The 20,906-nt window shown below is 49.8% G+C and overlaps 1 protein-coding gene across 1 annotated transcript in view; it reads right to left on the bottom strand.

Annotated features, from left to right (window-relative positions):
* Window positions 1–20,906, bottom strand: part of ACSF2 (acyl-CoA synthetase family member 2) — a 1,184,899-nt gene that overhangs the window by 9,547 nt on the left and 1,154,446 nt on the right. The gene's annotated exons all lie outside the window — the stretch shown is intronic.

The following is a 20,906-nucleotide window of genomic DNA, read 5'->3' as shown; positions in this document are numbered from 1 at the left end:
ACCTGTTCTAATTAAAGGCTGCCACCCAGTACTAGCCTGCGCAACAAGATCCTACCCATGCATGCCACACCAGGCATAAGTCCAACTACCAGTCCATACACAACACATTTATTTCTAGTCTTCGAAACTCGGCCTTAAGGAGAGGTTTCCTGAAAGAATGTAAAGTTGATTTATACATGAGCCCCTCCTTCAGGGCTGCAAACCCGAAATAAAAAGCACTAAACTCTTCTAACCTGACTGCATTGACAGGAAATGATGGACTTTGTGGCAGCCCCTTTTCTTCTTAGCTCAGTTTAGTTAACAATGAACAAGTCACTACAGCTGGGCCTAAGAGTGGCAAAGTGCCAAGAGCTGTTCCACTTCATGATAAGCAACCTGCAGTCTTTTGGCACCTCTTTCGTCAACGATTGCTGATGGGTGAGATGCATGTGCTTTGGCCACTTACCAGAGTTCAACCTTCAACCTGCTCACGGCTGTAAAAGGTGAGGGTTTGGTTTAGTCAGCAGGGGCCCCGGGTCCGGACCCATTGAAACCCTCTTACAGGATGCAGGCCCTTGGCCAGTACTGCTCACTTTCTCGATCAGAGCCATGGCACTTTCTTTGGCCAGCTCTCTTCTCGGATGCTCAGACAACTTCCTCAGATTCATGACTTCTAAAGGCAGCAGAAACATTTCCATGAACCCACCATCAATTACCTTGCTGGCCCCTCTTGCCGGCACAGGTGCCGGGAGAGATTCAACCTGTGTGACTCGTGCCTGGATCATTTACACCTATTCTCTCCAACCTGATCCATCCTTAGCTTCAGCCCAGACTGGGGCTCCAATTTAAGACCCCAGGTCAGTTACCCTGTTGCAAGAGCATGATGATGCCCACCCAAAGGCCACATATTACCACATCAACCTAGTGGACATGATAATTTGGTATGGGATGAAAAAGTCTGGTCCCTCTCCTCCACCTACCAATCATACTGGGATTTTGCTTCAAAATGATTTAGGATAGCCTCTGTAACCTGGGCAAAGCCCTATTGTAGCCATGTTATGAACTGAAACATATGCAAAAAAAACAAAGTGCTATTACAGATAAACATCAACCAGTTCCATCCCTGGCACAATTGTTTGTGGTCTCAGCAGCCCTGCGTAGGGCTTAATAACCCATGCCTTTTTCCTCTCCTCCGGACAAGGAGGCTACATTTCTGGATTCAATAGGCAAACACCCGATGAGTGTGGATACAACTTTTGTATGTGAATGTAGGGTGGCGTACAGGAACACACCTGTTGAGCCCCTCATTCCTAAGTTAGGAACAGAAAAAAGTACTCGCCCTACCCTTTGAAAAGATAAGATTTGGAGACAGAGTTAAGAGCTGTGAAACAAAGCTGAAGCAGAGCTAAGCTAAGCAGAGCTAAGCAGAGCTAAGCTAAGCTGAAGCAGAGCAAAGGATCAATACACTGAAAAAGACAGAACAACGTGAAGTATGAGATTTTTAGTCATGTAACCAGTGACAATGGGTTGGACTTTGCAGACCTTGCATAGCTGATCCCTGCAAGTTCCTAGGCAATTTAAAAGATGTGGGCAGAGAAAATAAGAGAAGCCAAAAGTTGTAGAAAGACACTGCAAAATATGACCAGAAAGAGAAGTAAGGGAACACATAAAAGCTAGAGGGGTGCAGGTGTATGGTTTAGGTGGAAGTAAGAGCAGAATGTCTGTTTTTGCAGAATTCAGATGAAGAGAATGGGTGGGCATCCACAATTCAGTAAATGATGGGCAGTCAGAGTGTGTGGTCTGTAAAGGATGAGACACACATTGGAGAATCATCTGTGTAAAGGTGATATAAGACTGGATGAAAACATTATAGAAAATGAGCATTAATGTTGTAAAATAGGAAGTCGCTTGAGAAAGTAACTAACTGTAATGACTACTACACCCTTAGTCCATAGTATCCATTCCATCAAACTTAAGGGATGTTGCTCCCAAGAAGGGCATGTAAACTGAGCAGGATGCGCAACATCATCAACTTAATTATAAAAAAGCACAGACACATACACGTATGCAATGTGAGAGGGTGGCCTGAACAGAACAAACCTTTATATCGGCTGCATATAGGAATTTATTAGTCTTCAGGTTTCTTTATGATCTTCACTTTAGTTCTTTCGTACAGTCCTCCTTTCAGTTTTTCTTGAAGGGAATTTTAGGTTTTTCCATTTCTCCTTTCTCCAGTCTTCAAGCGTCTGTACCATGTGTGGTTCTTCCTTTTTCATTTATATGTGGGCTACTTTACATATCTCAATTGTTTACTTTACTTTATCTCTGAGCTGCTAACAGAAGGGGTCTGGGCTTGACTACTTCTCACTTGCTTCATGGGAAGTAAATTGCTCTAGCTTCAAATGTTTTGGTTCCCCTTACAACATTAACCTGTCCTTGCTCGGAGGTGCTCCCAATAATCATGTCTCCCATGACATGTTTACTCACCGTAATAGCATTTCTGATGATTATATCTGCTTAGATTCACATGCTGTGCATATAGTCCGACATCCAGTGGTAGCCGCAGAGTATTGCATCTTGTCTTTCGGGGACCGAAAGGGGACGTCGGCATAGGCGTGTCTGTAACACTATCCCTATCGTGACGTGTAGTGTACCCAAAATCCCTCAAGTGCCGAGGTCCCTCTGATTGTATTTTTTCTGCCATGAGAGAGCCCAAGGCTGTTGTGAGTGAGTACATAAAGAGAGAAAGTAGTAAAACGTCTATGTTTTTTCCACCCGAGCGGGGAGGCATGGTGGGCACATGTGAATCTAAGCAGATACAATCATCAAAAATGCTATTACGGTGAGTAATGCAGGTCTTCTGATGCTTGTTAATCTGCTTAAAATCACATGCTGTGCATAGACTAGCAAGCAGTACCCGGAGTTGGAGGTGGGTTGTGAGAAGGAACAGTAGTGAAAAGGAACAAGTTACTTACCTGTAACTGTTGTTCTCCAGCATGGGTCTGGCATGGATTCACATGCTCATGAATATTCCCCGTCGTCAGGCTGGGAATCCTCTGTAAAGAAAAAATCAGTATCAGTTTCGTTTCTGATCTGTCTTTCTTAGTAGCAACCAATCACTGATCTCTGGGTCATACTGCCCCGCAGCCAATAACTGCCCTCTCCCTAAACCCCGCCTCTGGCAGCCATCCTCAGATTTCGTAGCACGCCAAGTGGCAGTATGACCAAGTGAAGAGCCGCAGAGGGGTAGGTGGGAGGGTTCGCATGTGAATCAATGCCAGACCCATGCTGTAGAACAACAGTTACAGGTAAGTAACGTGTTCCTTCTCCAGCATGGGGTCTGGCATGGATTCACATGCTCATGAATAAAGAATACATAGCAGTATACACATGCACAACCACGGGAGGTGGCGAAGGCTCAACATTAAGCATTACATCCAAAACTCAACATTAAGCAATTCTTACCTCCTCACCAGGCTCACCTTAGGCGAACAGGTTGCGCAGCACTGCTTGGCCGACCCTGGACTCCTCCCTGGTGTCCCGATCGACGCAGTAGAATCTTGTGAAGGTGTGCATCGACCTCCATGTAGCAGCCCTGCAGATGTCCAGCAGGGGCACACCAGACAGGAACGTCGTGGTAGCAGCGATCGCTCTGGTCGAATGGGCTCTCGGACGGCCGGGCAGCGGTCGGTTTGCCAACCGGTGACAGTGCATGATGCAGCCGGAGAGCCATCTGGAAATGGAAGTCTTCGAGAGAGGCTTCCCTTGATTCACAGACCCAAAGTTCACAAACAGTTGTGATGTCTTCCGAAAACTCTTTGTGCGGTCCACGTAGAACTTCAGCGCTCTAGCTACATCCAGCGAGTGCAAAGTCCTCTCGGCCGGCGTCAAAGGCGACGGGAAGAAAACTGGTAACACCAAGGGCTCGTTGAGGTGGAAGTCCGACGGCACCTTGGACATAAAGGAGGGGTGTGTCCTCGGCACCACCTTTGTGTCATGAAAAGTCAAGTATGGAGGCTTGCAAGATAAGGCCTGGATCTCTCCCACTCGTCGTGCGGAGGTGATGGCCACGAGGAACGCTGTCTTCCATGACAGGAACTTCAAAGGCCCTGAATGCATAGGCTCGAATGGGGCCCCCATGAGCCTGGTCAGCACCATATTAAGCTCCCACGCCGGGGCAGGAGCCTTCACCGGCGGGAATGATCGGAATAGTCCCTTCATGAATACCTTCACCAGGCGATGAGACCACAAGGACGCCCGTCCCATAGTTCTGGTATATCGGGAGATGGCAGCCAGATGTATCTTGATGGAGGCGTGAGCCAGTCCAGCTAGGTACGGCAGTACTTGAGGGGCCGTAATCCACAGAGGGTTAATCTTCTGTGCACAGCACCAGACAGAGAACCTCTTCCATTTATGACCGTAACACTTGAGAGTTGAGGACGCCCTGGCTTTTGCAAGAACCTCTCTGCAATCATCCGGTATATCGTACCCTCCAAACTCTAGTGCCGCAGGAGCCAGGCCTGCAAGTTCAGCGACTGTGGGTCGTGATGGAGAATGGTGCCTCCTTCTCTGGAGAGAAGATCTGCGTCTGCCGGCAGCTTGATTGGTGGGGACGTTGACAAGTCCAGAAGATCCGGGAACCAGATCTGCCTCGGCCACGCCGGTGCGACGAGGATCATCCTGCACCTGGACCTCTTGAGCTGGTTGATGAGGCGGAGCAGCAACGGAGGGAACGCGTATAGAAACAGGCTGTCGCAGGGGAACGAGAAAGTATCGCCCATGCTCCTCGGGTGTGGGAACCTGCTGGCGAACCTCTGGCACTTGGAGTTCGTCGCCGTCGCAAACAGGTCGATCTGGGGTTTGCCCCATCGTTGGAAGAGCCGATCCACTTGATCCTGTCGCAGTTCCCACTCATGGCACGAGCGCAGCTCCCTGCTGAGTGAGTCGGCGATGGTGCTTTTTATTCCTGCCAAGTGGAAGGGAACCAGAAACATCCCCTGGGCGACGGCCCAGTGCCACAGATCCTGGGCCTCCTTGGATAGGGCTGGGGATCTGGTGCCCCCCTGCTTCCGTATGTAGAACATCATGGTGGTGTTGTCAGTGAAGATCCTCACCACTTTGTCCTTGAGGGACGGAAGGAACGACTTGAGCGCCCAGAGCACTGCTCGGAGCTCCAAAATGTTGATGTGGAGAGACCTCTCCTCAGGCAGCCAAAGGCCTCTTGCGTGGAGATCTCCGGTGTGGGCCCCCCAACCCTCCAGAGAGGCGTCCGTCATCACAGTCTCCTGAAACGCCGGGGTTTGAAAGTCCGTGCCTGTAGTGAGGTGAGCCCGGGTGCCCCACCATAGGATCGCCCGATGGAACTCCTCGTCGAGAGGGATCCTGTCCTCGAAGCAGCCCGTCGCCTGAAACCAGCGGGCGTCGAGGAACTCCTGTAGCGGACGCATCCAAAGTCTGCAAAGGGGTACAAGGTAGATGCATGAGGACATCATCCCGAGAAGGGACTTGAAGGACCTCACCCTGGCCACGTCCGTGGCTAACGGGCACTGCACCTTGCCCAGGATGGTCTTGGTCCTCTCCTCTGAAGGGGAGGCCAATTGCCCCACTGTATCGAGCTTCGCTCCCAGAAACAGTGCTACTTGCAATGGAACCAGGTGGGATTTGGGGTAGTTGATGGCGAACCCCAGCTCCGTGAGTAACCGGACGGTCCTCACCGTATGTTCGACGGCGAGTTCCCTTGTGCTTGCCCGGATTAGCCAGTCGTCCAGGTAGGGGGAGACGTGGATCCCCTGCAGGCGCAGCCGCGCCGCCACTGGTGCCAGGCACTTGGTGAAAACCCTGGGTGCCGACTTTAATCCAAACGGTAGGGCTCTGAATTGGTAGTGGCATCCCTGAACCACGAACCTGAGGAACTTCCTGTGCCTTTTTAGAATGGGGATGTGGAAGTAAGCATCATCCAGGTCCAACGACGATAGGAAGTCGCCTTCCTCCAGCTGTCCCAGCACGTGCTGGAGGGTGACCATCCTGAATTTCTGCACCTTGATGTATTTGTTTAACCGATGCAGGTCCAGGATGGGGCGCCAACCGCCTGTGTTCTTTCTGACGAGGAAGTACCTTGAGTACACACCGGAGCCCCGGAGCCTCCTGGGGACGAGCTCGATGGCACCTTTCTTGAGCATCTTTTTTTTTTGCAAAGGTAACGGGCGCCCCTCTCTCGAAAGAACAGACTTGATAACCTGTTCAGTGGTTATTAACCACTTGAGAGTTCGCAGCCACTGCTTTTACTCACTGTGCCTTTTTGCGGATGGGAAATATCCATTTGCATATCAGTCTTTGTCCTGCCCAGGGGCAGTCCAGCACCGAAATGCAATGGCAATTCCAACCTGAACGAGAGTACCACCAGCAACCCCATACACGTGTTTCACCCTTGTTGGGGATCATCAGTGAGGTGAAGCTGATGCCCCTCTAAGCACAGTGAGAGGGAGGCCACGTCTGGTTGCCCCCAGGAGACCTAGGGTTACCAATCCCAGGTTCCTTGAAAAATAGTTTTGCAAAGGTAGCGGGCGCCCCTCTCTCGCAAGAACAGACATGATAACCTGTTCGGTGGTTATTAACCACTTGAGAGTTCGCAGCCACTGCTTTTACTCACTGTGCCTTTCACAGATGGGAAATATCCATTTGCATATCAGTCTTTGTCCTGCCCAGGGGCAGTCCAGCACCGAAATGCAATGGCAATTCCAACCTGAACGAGAGTACCACCAGCAACCCCATACACGTGTTTCACCCTTTTTGGTGATCATCAGTGAGGTAAAGCTGATGCCTCTCTAAGCACAGTGAGAGGGAGACCACGTCTGGTTGCCCCCAGGAGACCTAGGGTTACCAATCCCAGGTTCCTTGAAAAATAGTTTTTCAAAGGTAGCGGGCGCCCCTCTCTCGAAAGAACAGACTTGATAACCTGTTCAGTGGTTATTAACCACTTGAGAGTTCGCAGTCACTGCTTTTACTCACTGTGCCTTTCACAGATGGGAAATATCCATTTGCATATCAGTCTTTGTCCTGCCCAGGGGCAGTCCAGCACCGAAATGCAATGGCAATTCCAACCTGAACGAGAGTACCACCAGCAACCCCATACACGTGTTTCACCCTTGTTGGGGATCATCAGTGAGGTGAAGCTGATGCCTCTCTAAGCACAGTGAGAGGGAGACCACGTCTGGTTGCCCCCAGGAGACCTAGGGTTACCAATCCCAGGTTCCTTGAAAAATAGTTTTGCAAAGGTAGCGGGCGCCACTGAAACGAAAAACTGGTTTGTCTTCCTCAGTGGTTTCATTCTTTCCAGGTAAAACATGACTGCCCTGTGCACACCTAGTGTGTGTAGGCTTCTTTCGGCCATGCTAGTGGCATTCTGGAAGAAAGTGGGTAGTTCAATTGATTGGTTCACATGGAACTTCGGAATGAATTTAGGCGCAAATCAGGGATGAGTACGCAGAACCACCTTATCCCTGTGGACTGCAACAAAAGGGTCTAGAACTGACCGGGTCTAAAGTTCACTAACCCTTCTAATAGAAGTGATAACCACTAGGAAGGCCGTCTTATAAGTAAGGTCTTTTAGACTTGCTTTATGCATTGATTCAAAGGGAGACCCCATGAGTCTGGTCAATGCCACGTTTAGATCCCATCCGGGAGCTGCGTTGGAGACGGGAGGGGAGGGGGGGATGAACTCTTAACCCCTTCCATAAAAGCCTTAATAAGATGTATTTTCCAACACAACACCTTCTGTTGTGATGTAGTGTAGGCTGAGCTGACATGATGCCCGCTCCCGGGGAGCCGGTTCAAGCCCTGCGTCCCCGAAAGCGGACATCCAGTCCCCAAGGAAGGACCCGGCAACCCCATATAGGGGCCCTTTGGACAGTGTCCTGGCGCCTCTGGCGCCAGGCTCATAAAAGACATCAGTCCTGGCGCCAAGGCGCCAGGCTCATTGTGAGAGTGCATGGGTGCACTTACCTGATGCAGACCATGCTGCAGGATCCCGGCCTCCTTGAGGCCTGAAAGGAACTACTTTACCTGTGGGACTAATTTACCATCCGGGCGTGGTTGGGGAAGGATACATACCTGATTGGAGGAAGGATACATACCTGAAACTTCTTCCAAGGCTATTTAAACCCCACCCGAACAGCCACACGTGCTTCACGTTGTTCTGCATCTAGCAGCTGGACGCTCACCGTGTCTGCTCCTGCATCCTGACTTCTGCCACGCCTGCCAGCATCCTGGATCACCTGCAAAGGAAGAGAAGAAGAGAACAGAAGAAGGAAAAGCCCTTACCTGCTAAAACCGCATCCCGGAGACATCTCGCCGACAATCCTGAAAAGGAAGACTTTTATTTAAAAGCACATCGCGTCGATCGCTGCAGCGCCGCATTCCACTCACCTTTACAGGGCGCCTCCATGTTCAGCAGCGATCATCCGGATTCGCAGTCACGCCCCAGCGCCTAGGGAGAAAAAGACAAGAACAAAAGGTGAGAGAGAGAAGGGAATAAGGAAAGCTAAATCTCCATGTTATTAAGACTTACCAGTTGGTTCATTCCCTCTTCATTTCGGGTCCGCGCCGCATCCTGGCATTTCCGGACCCCGGCCCCTAAGGGGAAAAAAGAGACATCAGCGTTAATGAGCGAATGAAAGACATTACCAAAACGCTCATTAAAGACTTACCTGATTTCTACAAGGATTTCACCTTTCATCTCGGGTCGGTGCCTTTTCCCCGGCATTCCGTACCCCGGCCCCTATGGGGAAAAAGACACTAGCATTAGCGCATTAATGCATGGACACAAGGGGAATCTCTCATCAAAAAACTTACCTGGAAGCCAAGCAAGTTTGGTTCTCACCAATCCGAAAAGCCAGTGAAGTAACTGGATACCAACGCGCCCCTGCATCAGAAGCAGGATGGAGAGCTCGTCCTTCCAGACCCTAAGGTGAGACGCTACGGGGAATTAAAGAAGGGTTTCGAGGAGGGTGAGAGGGGAAAGTGGGAGGCCGATTGCATTACCCCGCAGACAGTTAATCCCCTATTTTTGCCTACAGAAGGGTACCTCTGCGAGCCAGACAGTCAAGATTTGGGGGGCCCGGTCCAGTCCGTCTTCCGAACCCTGCGCATCACCTTAGAAGAGGTCACAGCAGCGCAAACCAGGCCAGCGCCTCCGTGGGAGTCAGGTGAGCGTTACATGAGCGAGCAGCTAGGTGAATCTTTAGGGAATTAAAAACCAGTCCTGAATCTAACAAGTGTGTCAGGTACAACACAATGTGGGTAGGAGAGCAGTCAATCGGGTTGATGCCTGTTGTAATGCACCAGATGACAAAGCGTTTCCACTTACTGGAATAGCAATACTGGGTGTTAGGTTTCCTAGCTTCCCTAAGTATGTCCATGCATCTCTGAAGGAGTTGAAGGTGTCCGAACTCTATGACCTTAGGAGCCAGGCTGCTAAATTCAGAGTTTGCAGGCATGGGTGAAGTGTTTACCCTTTGTCCTGAGACAACATGTTGTACGGGTAGGGCAACTTCATAGGAGGGGAGAGGGACATCTCCATCAGATGAGAGAACCAGGGTTGGTGGGCCCACATGGGGGCCACCAATATCATATTGACTGGTTCCTGGTGCATCTTGTGCACAATCTTGTTGATTAGGGGAGTCGGGGGGGGGGGGGGGGGCGGGAAGCGTAAACAAATTTCCCTGAACATGTTATTCAGAGTCTGTTGGAGCGGTTCTGGGGATACCTGGAGGCGTAATCTAGGCATTGGGCACTCTCTTGAGTGGCGAACAAGTCGATCTCTGGGAAGCCCCATTCTGCAAAGACGTTGGAGATGATGACTTTGTGTAGGTGCCATTCGTACTCTGTGGGCAGTGGGAAATCTCTGCTTATCACGTCGGCTAGAAGGTTGAGTTCGCCGGGAACGTGTTGGGCCAGCAGGAACATCTTGTGTTTGAGAGTCCACATCCAAATGTTTTGGGACAGCTTGGATAGCCCTGGAGAGTGTGTGCCCCCCTGTTTGTTCAGGTAATACATGGCTGTGGTGCTGTCTGTCAAGATCAGAACCGTCTTCCCCTGTAGCTGTGTCTGAAAGGCCTTTTGTGCTTTGAATACTGCCAATAGCTCTAACAAGTTTATGTGGTTGGACGCTACTTGAAGGGACCACACTCCATGCGCTGTCTGCTGTAGCAGATGAGCCCCCCACCCGTGAGAGATGCGTCTGTCGTGAGAGTGGCTTCTACTGCAGGGGTGGGGAAGGTCTTCCCCTTCAAGAGGTTTTCCCTCGTCCCCCAATGCAGAGAGAGAACGAGGGCTGGCGAGACAACTATCAGATCCTCCCAAAATTATTTCTCCACCCTTGGATTTACTGCCTAGTCTGGGCTGGCGTGATCAAGTAAGGAGCCAGTCTCCTCTTGATAGAATTGAGAAGAGGTATGGCCTGGCTCTAGGGGGGCTTTTCTTTGAGGATATCTTCCACAAAGTCCTGTTCCGGTAAAGCCTCCTGGGTGACTATTTGAAAGTATTCAGCCACCTTCCTCAATATAGTGTTGGACGCCAACTGATCGCCCACTGGGGAAGCCTGGCGGGCCAGAGTGGAACGAGGGGAATCCAAACATAGGATATCAGGGTCGTGAGTTGGGAGTGCCCATGGTTCCATCTCACCCTGGTGACTGTCCTCCCAGTCTCCTGTGGGATCTGCCTGGTCATCCACAGTGTAGTTCTGTAGGAAGTTAGTATCCTCCTCCTCATCATAAATGTTCTGATAAGTGTCCATCTGGATCTCGTCTTCAGGATGGATGGGAGTGTAATCCTCCTGAGAAGGTCCTACTTTTTCTAGAAAATTTGAATCGGGCACAGAGGGAGGGTCCTCCGAGGTCACTTGGGGGTAGGTTGCTCTGAAAACGAGTCAAACTTCTCCAACCTGTCCATACAACCTTCGAATTTTTCTCTGGTCCATCTAGATGAACCAGAAGGGTGGAAAATGTTCATCTTCCTCGCTATGGCGCTGAAATTTGTCTCCAATAGCTCTAGACAAAGGCACAGAACTATCTTCGTAGTCCTCGCGAGCATCGGGGTGCTGAGGTGCGTCTTTCGACGTGTCCGCGGCCTGCTCCTTGGGCTTCGTCATCTCCTTAGACCTCTCCTTCAGCCCCACTGCCGAAGCAGCCATAGCGATGCTTTCGGAGAAGTTCGGCGAATTGGGGCGATGTGCCGGTTGACGAGGAGGCCTAGCGGTAGACTTTTCTCCCACCGGGGCCTTCGGGGCATCGGAGCATCAACTACGCATGCTTTGACGGCTGAATGTGGTTTGGAAGTAGCGCCCTTTTGTTTAGAAGGCCCAGTCGCAAGACGCTGCTGCAAATGCGGGGAAGGCCATTGATATTCAAGATCAGAGGATTCCGTTGAAATTTTCGGCAGTCCTGTTGGCGCTTTCACCCGTTTCGACAGTACTGTCGAAACTGGGTTTGGGGTTGTGTGTTTAGCGTGGCTTTGAGCTTGTACGCCCCTGTTGTCGGGTGTTATCCCTATAGCGTGACTCGCGTCAGGCCTAGCGGGGTCAGGGACGGGCGTGGCGGACATAGGAGTGTCCGTCATGAGGTTGTTGGCATCAGACATGGATGCCTGGTCATCACTAGTACCCCCGGCACTTTTGGCGGGTGCAGCAGTGGGTGAAGAAGATCCAGCCCACAACATGCCGCAGGCCGGCCACCGCTTAACGCGGTGCTCCTTAATCATTTTAGGGCACAGGAGCTTACAGGCCACGCACCGCGCTTCATCGTGGTCAAGGGGAAGACAATTATTGCACTTAGAGTGCTCGTCCTTCCAAGGATATGTGGCCCTGCAAGAGGGGCAAAACCTAAATGGTGTCCTTTCCATAGGCAAAGGCAATAAATGCGATGACCAGACCTAGATTGCAAAGAGGGGGAAAGAGGAGAGACATAGCTGAAAGGATATGGCCACCCTGACCCCACTCTCCCTACTGTGTAGGCCGCCCAGTGGGCCTGGCCACATGGACGGCTCTGCCAGCAGATCTTAGGCATCAAAAAGTCCACCGCAGTCTTCGGCGAAGTGCAGGAACCACCGTCGAAATTACTTAATGGGGTCATCGACAAAGTCGATAGACAAAGTGATAACGAAGCCTCTTATGAAAGAGCTCTGCATTTTGGGTACACTACACGTCACAATAGGGATAGTGTTACAGACACGCCTATGCCGACGTCCCCTTTGGTCCCTGAAAGACAAGATGCAATACTCTGTGGCGACCACTGGATGTCAGACTATATGCATAACATGTGATTCTAAGCAGAGTAACAAGCATCAGAAAAAAAGCTATCAGATGTACCAATGTAGGCTGCTTTATTCTGGCATTACATTTCAGGCTTCTCAGTATTTCTTGGGCTCAATTTCTTCCAACAGTTCTTAGCGCCTTTTAGGTTAAAGTTCTTCTCAGGGTCTTTAGAACCTCTTAGGCTCAGGTTCTCTGCTGCTTCTCAGGGTTTGTAACATATCAAGGCTGAAGGGTAAGGGGTGACTCAACAGCAGGTATAAGTTCACTTTCAGTATTTGTTTGGATATCATATCAACAAGCCACCTCAAATGCCATATCATATCACACAATATAAGAGGAATTTAAATGTTACTGGGTCCCACAATATGGTTATTAGGGTTTACAACAACTTCGGCTTTCGTTAGGTCCATGGAGCCTGTCATTTACTTTCTTCTGTAGGTCAGGTCTACCTCCTTAGCAGGAAATAGTTACTCTCAGCCTCTGGGATTTATAGTGGCATGCACGTTTCTTAACCTGGGGTTTGGTGGGGCCAGTATGGGAAATTGCATGGATGGTGAGACCGTAGGAGATTTTAATCTGCCACTTCTGAATGTAAAAAGCAAGTTCCACTATCCGGCATTGAAGGTCTTAGCTGGCAACCTGAGATCTCTCTATCCTCCTGAAGACCGACTTTCTAGTGATGCCCTCTCCCTTTTCTCTTTCTTTGGTCCACCTCTCTGCTCCATCCCATTTGTGTTTTGTCCTCTCTTCCCTCTGTCTCGCCATTGCGCTCTGATATGTTCTCTCCCTCCTACTAGTCTCTATCATCTTCACTCTGGCACCTTCCCTTTTTCTTCAGCTTCTCTCTCTCCCCCTTCACCTCTCCGCTTTCCATCTACTCATGTATTCGCTCCACGAACATCCTCTACTTTGTATCTGTATCCTTCCCAACTCCTCTATGCTTCTCTTTCTCTGCTCTGGTTTTCTCGCTCTACTTGCAGCCACTTTTGATATTCTCTTTTTACTCTCCCCCTGTTTTCCTCTATCTCTTCACCTCCACTCCACTGTCTCGCCTCTCATCTACTCCATTCTCCCACCTTCTCCATCTGCTCTCTTGTTGTCACTCCATTTCTCTCCTACTCCCTCTTTCTCATCTTTGCAGCACCACCATGCTATACCCTGCACTATACCCGGCACCTCTGAACTCCAATATCTAACTTCCACATCTACCCCTTTGCTCCAATCCTCTTTTCTAGTGGAGTGGAGCTGTGGCTGCATGGGATAATGTTGTGATACAAATAGCTGTGTAGGCACTGGGAGTATGTCCTGTCATTGGGTATACCTTGCTTAAACTACAGATACCCCAGCCTCGGTGTACTGTCTAGCGGACTGCAATGCAGTTCTCCTAGTCGTTGAACCCTTGTCTGCCATCTTGGAACTATTTGACTTGTGATTCCCTGTACAGGACATCTTCTGCAGAAACTGACACCTGCTGTGCACACAATTTTCAGGCTAACACTTACAGAATCCTAAGTGTGCGTATGTGCAGGGTCAATGACTTTTCATGCAAGTAGCGCCTAGGAACGTTTGTTCCTCTGCAATCCAGGTTTGGAGTATTCCTCATCACTCCGCGCATCTTCCTTGTCACTGTATCCTCACTGCCATGTTTCACTGAGGTACTGATGTTCTTCCTTCGTCTCAGTACTTGTTAAGGAGATGGAAGTGTGTTAAGGAGGTGGAAGTGTAGGGGGCTACAGGATCTTCTATGGGGTAAGAGGGTGAGGGAGGTTGTGAAGGGGTGGGTAAATACTGTGTTCTCCCTCGTGTGTCGTCTCTCGTTCCAAAGGGGGTTTCCCTCCCCATGTGATCCTCCCATGGTACACCACCCCCAGGGGGATTATTGAACTGTGGCAATACCGCCCTGGCTCTATGAGAAGGGGCCCCCACTATGGGAGAAGCGACCGCATCAAGGATTCGTCACACTAGGGAGGTGTGACTGACACCCAACAGGGGTGGTGTAATGTGGGAAGACCTCATGGGGATGGACTCCCGTTCTGGGGACAAGGACTATCACCTTGTGTACAGCCCGTTGAACATCACACCTGACGTTCCCCACCCCATCCCCCTCCATTCCAAGCCACTTCCTTGAGAGTAGACCAATGCATTACTGTAGTACTTGGGATACAACCAAAACAGAAAATATCAGGACAAAGTAGAGCACAGAAGACATGAAGATTACTAACAATGCTAGTACTGGCACGAGGTGGCCCGGAGGAGGCATAAATAGCAAGGTGTCAAAAGAAATAAGGGACTGGCAACAATGTATAAGAAGAAGTGATGGACTATAGAACTTGTCAAGCCCAGCCGGGAGAAGCAGCAGAGGCGGAGACTGTCACCTGCGGGCATTTCAAACCTGAATGACAGACCTGAGAAAGAGAAAAGCAGAAGATGCTGGGGAGCAGCTGAGAGAGTCCTCCAGGGGTCTCGCTGGAATGGACCCAGGGGCGAGACCGAGAAGAATCAGAGCTGAGCAAAGCTGCACAATGAGACGCTGTGGTGCAGCGAGAGCAGAGGAGTGCAGCCTGAAGAGCCAGAGAGACTAACCTCATTCCCAGGAAGCCCCAGTGACAGACCGAATCCTTAATGAAGGTAACGGGTTTTACGGGAGACCCAGCGGGGACACAAGGGTGCAAGCAGGGCAGGGTTAGGTGATTCTCCCTCGGCTCATGAGCAGTGATATGGCTGTTGGGCCAAAGAACGGTCAGCCATATGTCCAAACTAATTTTCCTCGTAGCAGTGGCATAGATAAGCCCACTGATCACCAGAGAAGGATCTGGCACCCTAATATAAGGGGAGCCAGCATCCAAGGACAACCTCCACATAGCAGTGGCAGAGAAAAGCCCACTGACCACCAGGCAAGGGTCTGGGACCCTAATATAAGTGAAGAAAGCATCTGGGGAATCTTCCTCGTAGCAGTCGCAGAGATAGGCCTACTGACCACCAGAGAAGGGTCTGGGACCCCAACATAAGTCACTGAGTACCCGAGGAAATCTTTCCCGTAGCAGTGGCAGAAATAAGTCAGCTGACCACCAGCAAGGGTCTGGGACCCCAACTTAAGTGAAATAAGCATTGGAGGAAAGTATCCTCCATGGCAGAGATAAGTCCGGGACCCCAACATCAGTGAAACAGACATCTGAGGAAACCTTCCTCATCGCAGGGCAGAGATAAGTCCACTGAAACCCAGAGAAGGATGTGGGACTTTGCTAATCCCGTGGGATAGTAGCAAAGTAAACATCAAGTTTGGATGTGGAATGGAGTGACAGAGTGGTCTATGTTGTTTGTGGCTCAGACTGTTGGCTGGAGTATTTTTTCAGTGGGTATACCCTGCAGGTGGAGATACATAGCAGGAGCTCTGCATCAACTTTAACAGCAGCAGAAACGCGCAGAGTGGAGTGACAGAGTGGTCTGTGGTGGTCAGAAGGTGTGCTGCGGGAGCAGCCGGCTCTGCTGGCTTCTCTCCTCCCTTCAGCAATTATGAGAAAAAACTGCATCAGCGATTTACATCTAGCAGTACTGGACCGTCATTCAACCTTAATAACTTTCTGAAGTGGAGGCGGCAAGTGACAGATAGCAGCAATCAACAGGAATACCTGATATTACGATTCCCTGTCCAATTGCTCCCGCAAATGACTTACGCATATGCTTTGAGGAGTAAAGCGGCAATGCCGGATTTAAACAAAGAGCGAAGGGCTTTAACCGCTGATATGGCTTCATCAGTCAGCTTGGTGTTCTTCTCTAAGGGAGACTCCCTTGTCAGTACCGGCGAAGCCAGCTCCCTCTCGAGACTGCTCGCTAATAGAACTGCCCACGCAATTACCTATTCAATTACCTTCAATGGCTGTGTTGGGCACTTGTAAAAGGAATGTAGTGATGGTGTCCACCCCAAAAATAACAGCATACATTTCCAAAAGCGACTTGCTACCGAGTGAATCTACTCAAACACATTCCAGGTTGGCAGATAATGACATAACAGACTCAGCAATGGTCCCTTCAAGGTTTCCTGGAGGCTGAATCCTCGATGAAGAATATTGTAAACTCGGCTCAGTTGACAGCCAGGCATCCTGAATACGAATAGCTGGACATTTTATCAGCAATATTGGAAAAAACTCTGCATTCTATGGCCCAGGCTGTATATCAAGATTGCCTGGCCATTCCTTTACTGTGGCTACCATCTATCGGCCACCTGGTCATATCTCCTCCTTCCTCTCTGTGTGGGCGGACCTCCCTTCTTCCTTCCGGGTCTCGACCATACAACTCCCAACTTCTCCTTCTTGGAGACTTTAACATCCACCTGGATGCCTCCTGTCCTTCTTCTGGACTCTTTTGCGACCTCTGCGACTCTCTCTCTCACTCTCTATTCTCCCCTCTGGCCCGACTCACTTAGCTTGGCACACTTGGGATGCTCTGATCTCTTCAGACCTTTCCCTCGCACCACTCCTCTCTCCTGGAGTGATCACCTTTCCTCCCAGCTCACCCTGTCTACTCCTCAGGCCAAGCCAACTCCAGCACTGCCACCTCAGCACTGCCACCTACCTTCTCGGTTATCAGACCCATGAAGCATGTGTAAGTTGAGACTTTCGCCGTCACTTTCTCACACCCCTCTCCCCCGTTGGCTGACTCATACCCTGACACAGCCTTTTCCATGCTCCACTCCGCTATATCTGACACTCTAGATGTTCTTGCCCCTGTCATGAGGATCCACTTGAAGCCCAAAGCCAAGTGAAACTCTTGGTATGACTCAGACCTCGTCACCCTTAAATGAAAGTGCAGGGTAGCTGAGAGGAAATGGCATGCTTCCGGTACACCCTCTGACAAACTGGCCTGCCGCCTGCTCCAAAGGCAATACCAGCTCTCTGTCCGCACCAAGAAGAGAGCCCACATCCAAGCCTGCGTCTCTGTGTCATCTAACAACTCGGCCAAATTCTTTAAAATCTGCAATGATCTGGCCAATCCTGCTGCAGTCTCTACCTCTCCGGTCCGCTCTCAGGCCCTCTGTATGGCACTGGCTTCTCATTCATCTCTAAGACTCAGGACATCCTGTCCTCTCGCTCTTCCTTTCCCCCTCTTCTCTCTACTCACTGCTCTTCCTTTGGCCCTTCTTCAGCCACCCCTCCTCCCTCCTTCTTCGCCTTTCCCCTGTTCTCCCCAGACAAGGTTTCTAGACAAGTATGATCTATGAAAGTCTCGTCAAAATTGGTTCACCCCTGTTCCTCCAAAACCATCAAGGACCACATTGACGCCCTGGCTCCTGCTCTGGCTGAGTTCTGCAACCACTCCTTCACCACTGGAGTCTTCCCCCCACCCCCAAAGCACTCCCTTGTGCACCCTCTTCTTAAGAAACCCTCTGCCGACCCTTCCTGTCCGGCTAACTATCGCCCAATCTCCATCACTCCTTTCCTTGGCCAACTCTTAGAAAAGCTGGTCATCTCCTAGCTTATTCTTCACACTGAAAATATGTTGGTCGCCTCCATGACCATTAGTCTGGCTTCAGAGCCACCAGAAGCACAGAAACTGCTCTCCTGAGCACCCGTGAAGACCTGCTCTCCAACCTTGATTCCAACACATTCTGTGTCCTCATTTTACTGCATCTCTCTTCTGCCTTTGACACGGTTAACCATGCCATCCTGCTCAACCGTGTCCGTATTAACCTGGGTATCACCTAGCCAGGGCCCGTATCACCGATCAGGCCCTGGCTTGGCTGACTTATTTCCTCTCCAATCAACCCTACCAGGTCCAATTGGGTCCTGCCTCTCCTGTATCTCTACCTCTACCTGTGGTGTTCCATATGGGTCTAACCTCGCTCCCTGGCTTTTCAGCTAATACCTGGCACTTCTTGCCTACCGCATTGCCGCTCTCTGCCCCAACTTTCAGTGCTATGCGGATGACACTCAACTCATTTTCAGGCTCCCTTCCACCACGCCAATGATCTCTGCCTTAATGCCAGTAAAACGGAGATTCTCCTCATCGGCACACTTACTCCCTTCTTTCCTGTCACTCTCTGGCCGGCCTCTCTTAGCCCTCTTCCTGCTCCCACCTGTTAGGCTAAAAACCTCTGGGTCATCTTCGACTCCACACTCTCCTCCTCTCCTCACATCTCTGACGTCTCTAAGAAGTCACACTAACATCTGCACCTCCTCAGTGGTATTCTTCCTTTCCTCTCCTTCCCCCAGAAGCTCACGGTCTCCAGAGCTCTGGTTCTCTCTAGGCTGGACTACTGTAACATTCTTAATCTCCCTGCCTCTACTCTCTGCCCTTGCAACTCATCTAAAACAGGACTGCGAGACTTGTCCTTGGCCTCAATCCCAGGGATCGTATCTCTCCAGGACTGAAATCCCTGCACTGGCTCCCCGTGGCGGCGAGGATTAAGTTCAAAACCCTCTGCATTGTCCACAAGGCCTTCTGGGGCCTGCGGCCTCAATACCTCCAACTCTCTCTTCCAAAAGATCTTCCTTCTCGAGTTCTTCACTCATCCGCCTCCAACTCCCTCAGGGTCCGTCGCTTCTCCAAGCAATAAGTTGGTGGTAGATCTCTTTCTTCTGCTGGGGCCTCCCTGCCTCTTTGAAACTTGAGGAGAACCATCTCCGGTTCTGGAAGCACCTCAAGACCTTCCTCTTTGCTTCTGCTTTCTCTCCTCCTCTCCCCTGCTGCTCTCCTGGCTGAAACTGAAACTGCACTGGTTATCTGGCTACCCTCTGTTCTCAGGCCAAGGTCTCCTCCCTGCCAGTTGCACTCCTGCACTGCCCCACCCCCCCGGCAACCCTTGCACTCGGTGACTGTTTCTGTATCCCTACAGCTCCCTACCAGCACTTGACACCTGATGTCTACACTTACCCGTGCACTTGCCACCAGCTGGCCGCAATTTTATTTATTGTCTTTATTTATTTTATTGTTTATCCTATGCACTGCACTGCTCCTGCCCCCTTTACCCCTGTACTTCTCCCCGTCATCTGGCCTAGTAAGATCGTTGTCTCTTGTCTTCCTTCTGTTCCCCCTCCCTTGCCTTGTTGTGCCTTGAAACACTTGTGTTTAGGCGCGTTATAAATGCCAAATCATATCATACATCACGGCAGCTCACCTAACTAAGCCTTTAGACCCGCCCATAATGACAAATAACGTTTCCAGTCAGGGGTCGATATGACCTGCGGCGATAATGCCAATGTCTGTCGCCAAACAGGTTGAGCTGGTGAATCCAATAGGGATTGACTGGTCCGAGATATACCAGCGAGAAGGGTCACTACAAACAAAGGGCAATTCTCTTCAGGCCCTGCAGGTGCAGGCTCCTTAACATGATAATTTCTTCACTGCAGGAATACCAAGAGGTGCTAATGGTGAATGAAGACCCCAAACAAACGTTTCCATTTTTCATCAAAGAAACAAAAACGCAGCGATGCTAAGAAAATCAAAAGAATCTAAAAATGAAAAGATCCCCATTAAATGGACTGCTACAGGCTCAAGAAAATTCCTACAAGCCTTGACCGCCTCTACCCTGGCTATTATTGATAGGCAGGCGTGGGAAAAAGTGAATAATTTGCAGCAGCAACAACTCTCCACTCAACATAAGTCAAGTGCTAATGAAGAAACACAATTATCATACTCAATGAACAAGAGAAGATGGAAGCGCTAATGGAACTCTCACAATACCCGATGGATTATTCTTCTAATCCCCTGATGAGAAGTTTGCAGCTGGTGTCTGCCACTATCCAACTGAAAACCCAGTGCTGGGGGTCCACCCCCAACAGTTGTGAAGGGTAATATCGACCCTTCACTCACTTCTGGGTGGGTTCCAGGGGGGGGGTAAGTTGCTTTACTCTAGAACAAAAAAGAAGGAGTCTTCATTTATTGTCTACACCCAAATTCTATAATGAAATAATGACCAAACTGACTGGTTTTGAATTTAAGGAAGAGTCAGAGTGCTTACTGTTGGAAAGACTTCCAATCTCTAATGAATTGATGATTATAAATAAATTAAATGTTTTTAAATTAATTGGTGCAGTACCATATTTACATAATATTCGATATGGTGGTAATGAACAAATTGAATTTGTCACAGAAGATAGATTGGACATAGTCTTTTTACATATAGGTTCAAAGCTGGTATTGAATTTTCTGCTACACGTGGCACACTTATTTTCGCTTATGAGCTATGAATTAAGAAAAGTGGCCAAAGTTAAATTTGTGGGGTCAGTTAGGCGACCTTCTTTGGGTCCCAGTGAAACTGCGCAGCCTAAATATTACAGCCCACTACAGATTACTAGGTCTAAGGACGAGATGTGCCCTTCACACCAAGTCGATCATTATGCTTGGTCTTGGTTGCCGGGAATGTTGTCTAATGGGAATACCAGAAACCAACTAGATTCTGGTCTACACAGTTTAGTGATGATGGTCTCCTGGAATACAAGAGGATGTTCCCATCTCCTCCAAATGGATAGTGTTGCCCTGTTGGGTAAGGACATTTTGTTGCTCCAGGAGACCTGTTTCACGACTGCTCCCATTATCAATGGCTTCTCAGTGGCCTTGGTTCCAGCTTTAAAATGTAAAAAAAAGATCAGCTCCAGGCCTGTTAACTGCAGAAAGAAATTAT

The sequence above is a fragment of the Ambystoma mexicanum genome, chromosome 3q (assembly GCF_040938575.1).
Source record: "Ambystoma mexicanum isolate Mex_15411 chromosome 3q, UKY_AmexF1_1, whole genome shotgun sequence".
Classification (NCBI taxonomy): Eukaryota; Metazoa; Chordata; class Amphibia; order Caudata; family Ambystomatidae; genus Ambystoma; species Ambystoma mexicanum.
The sequence above is the reverse complement of the archived record's forward strand: the minus strand, read 5'-3'. Positions and strand labels throughout refer to the sequence as shown.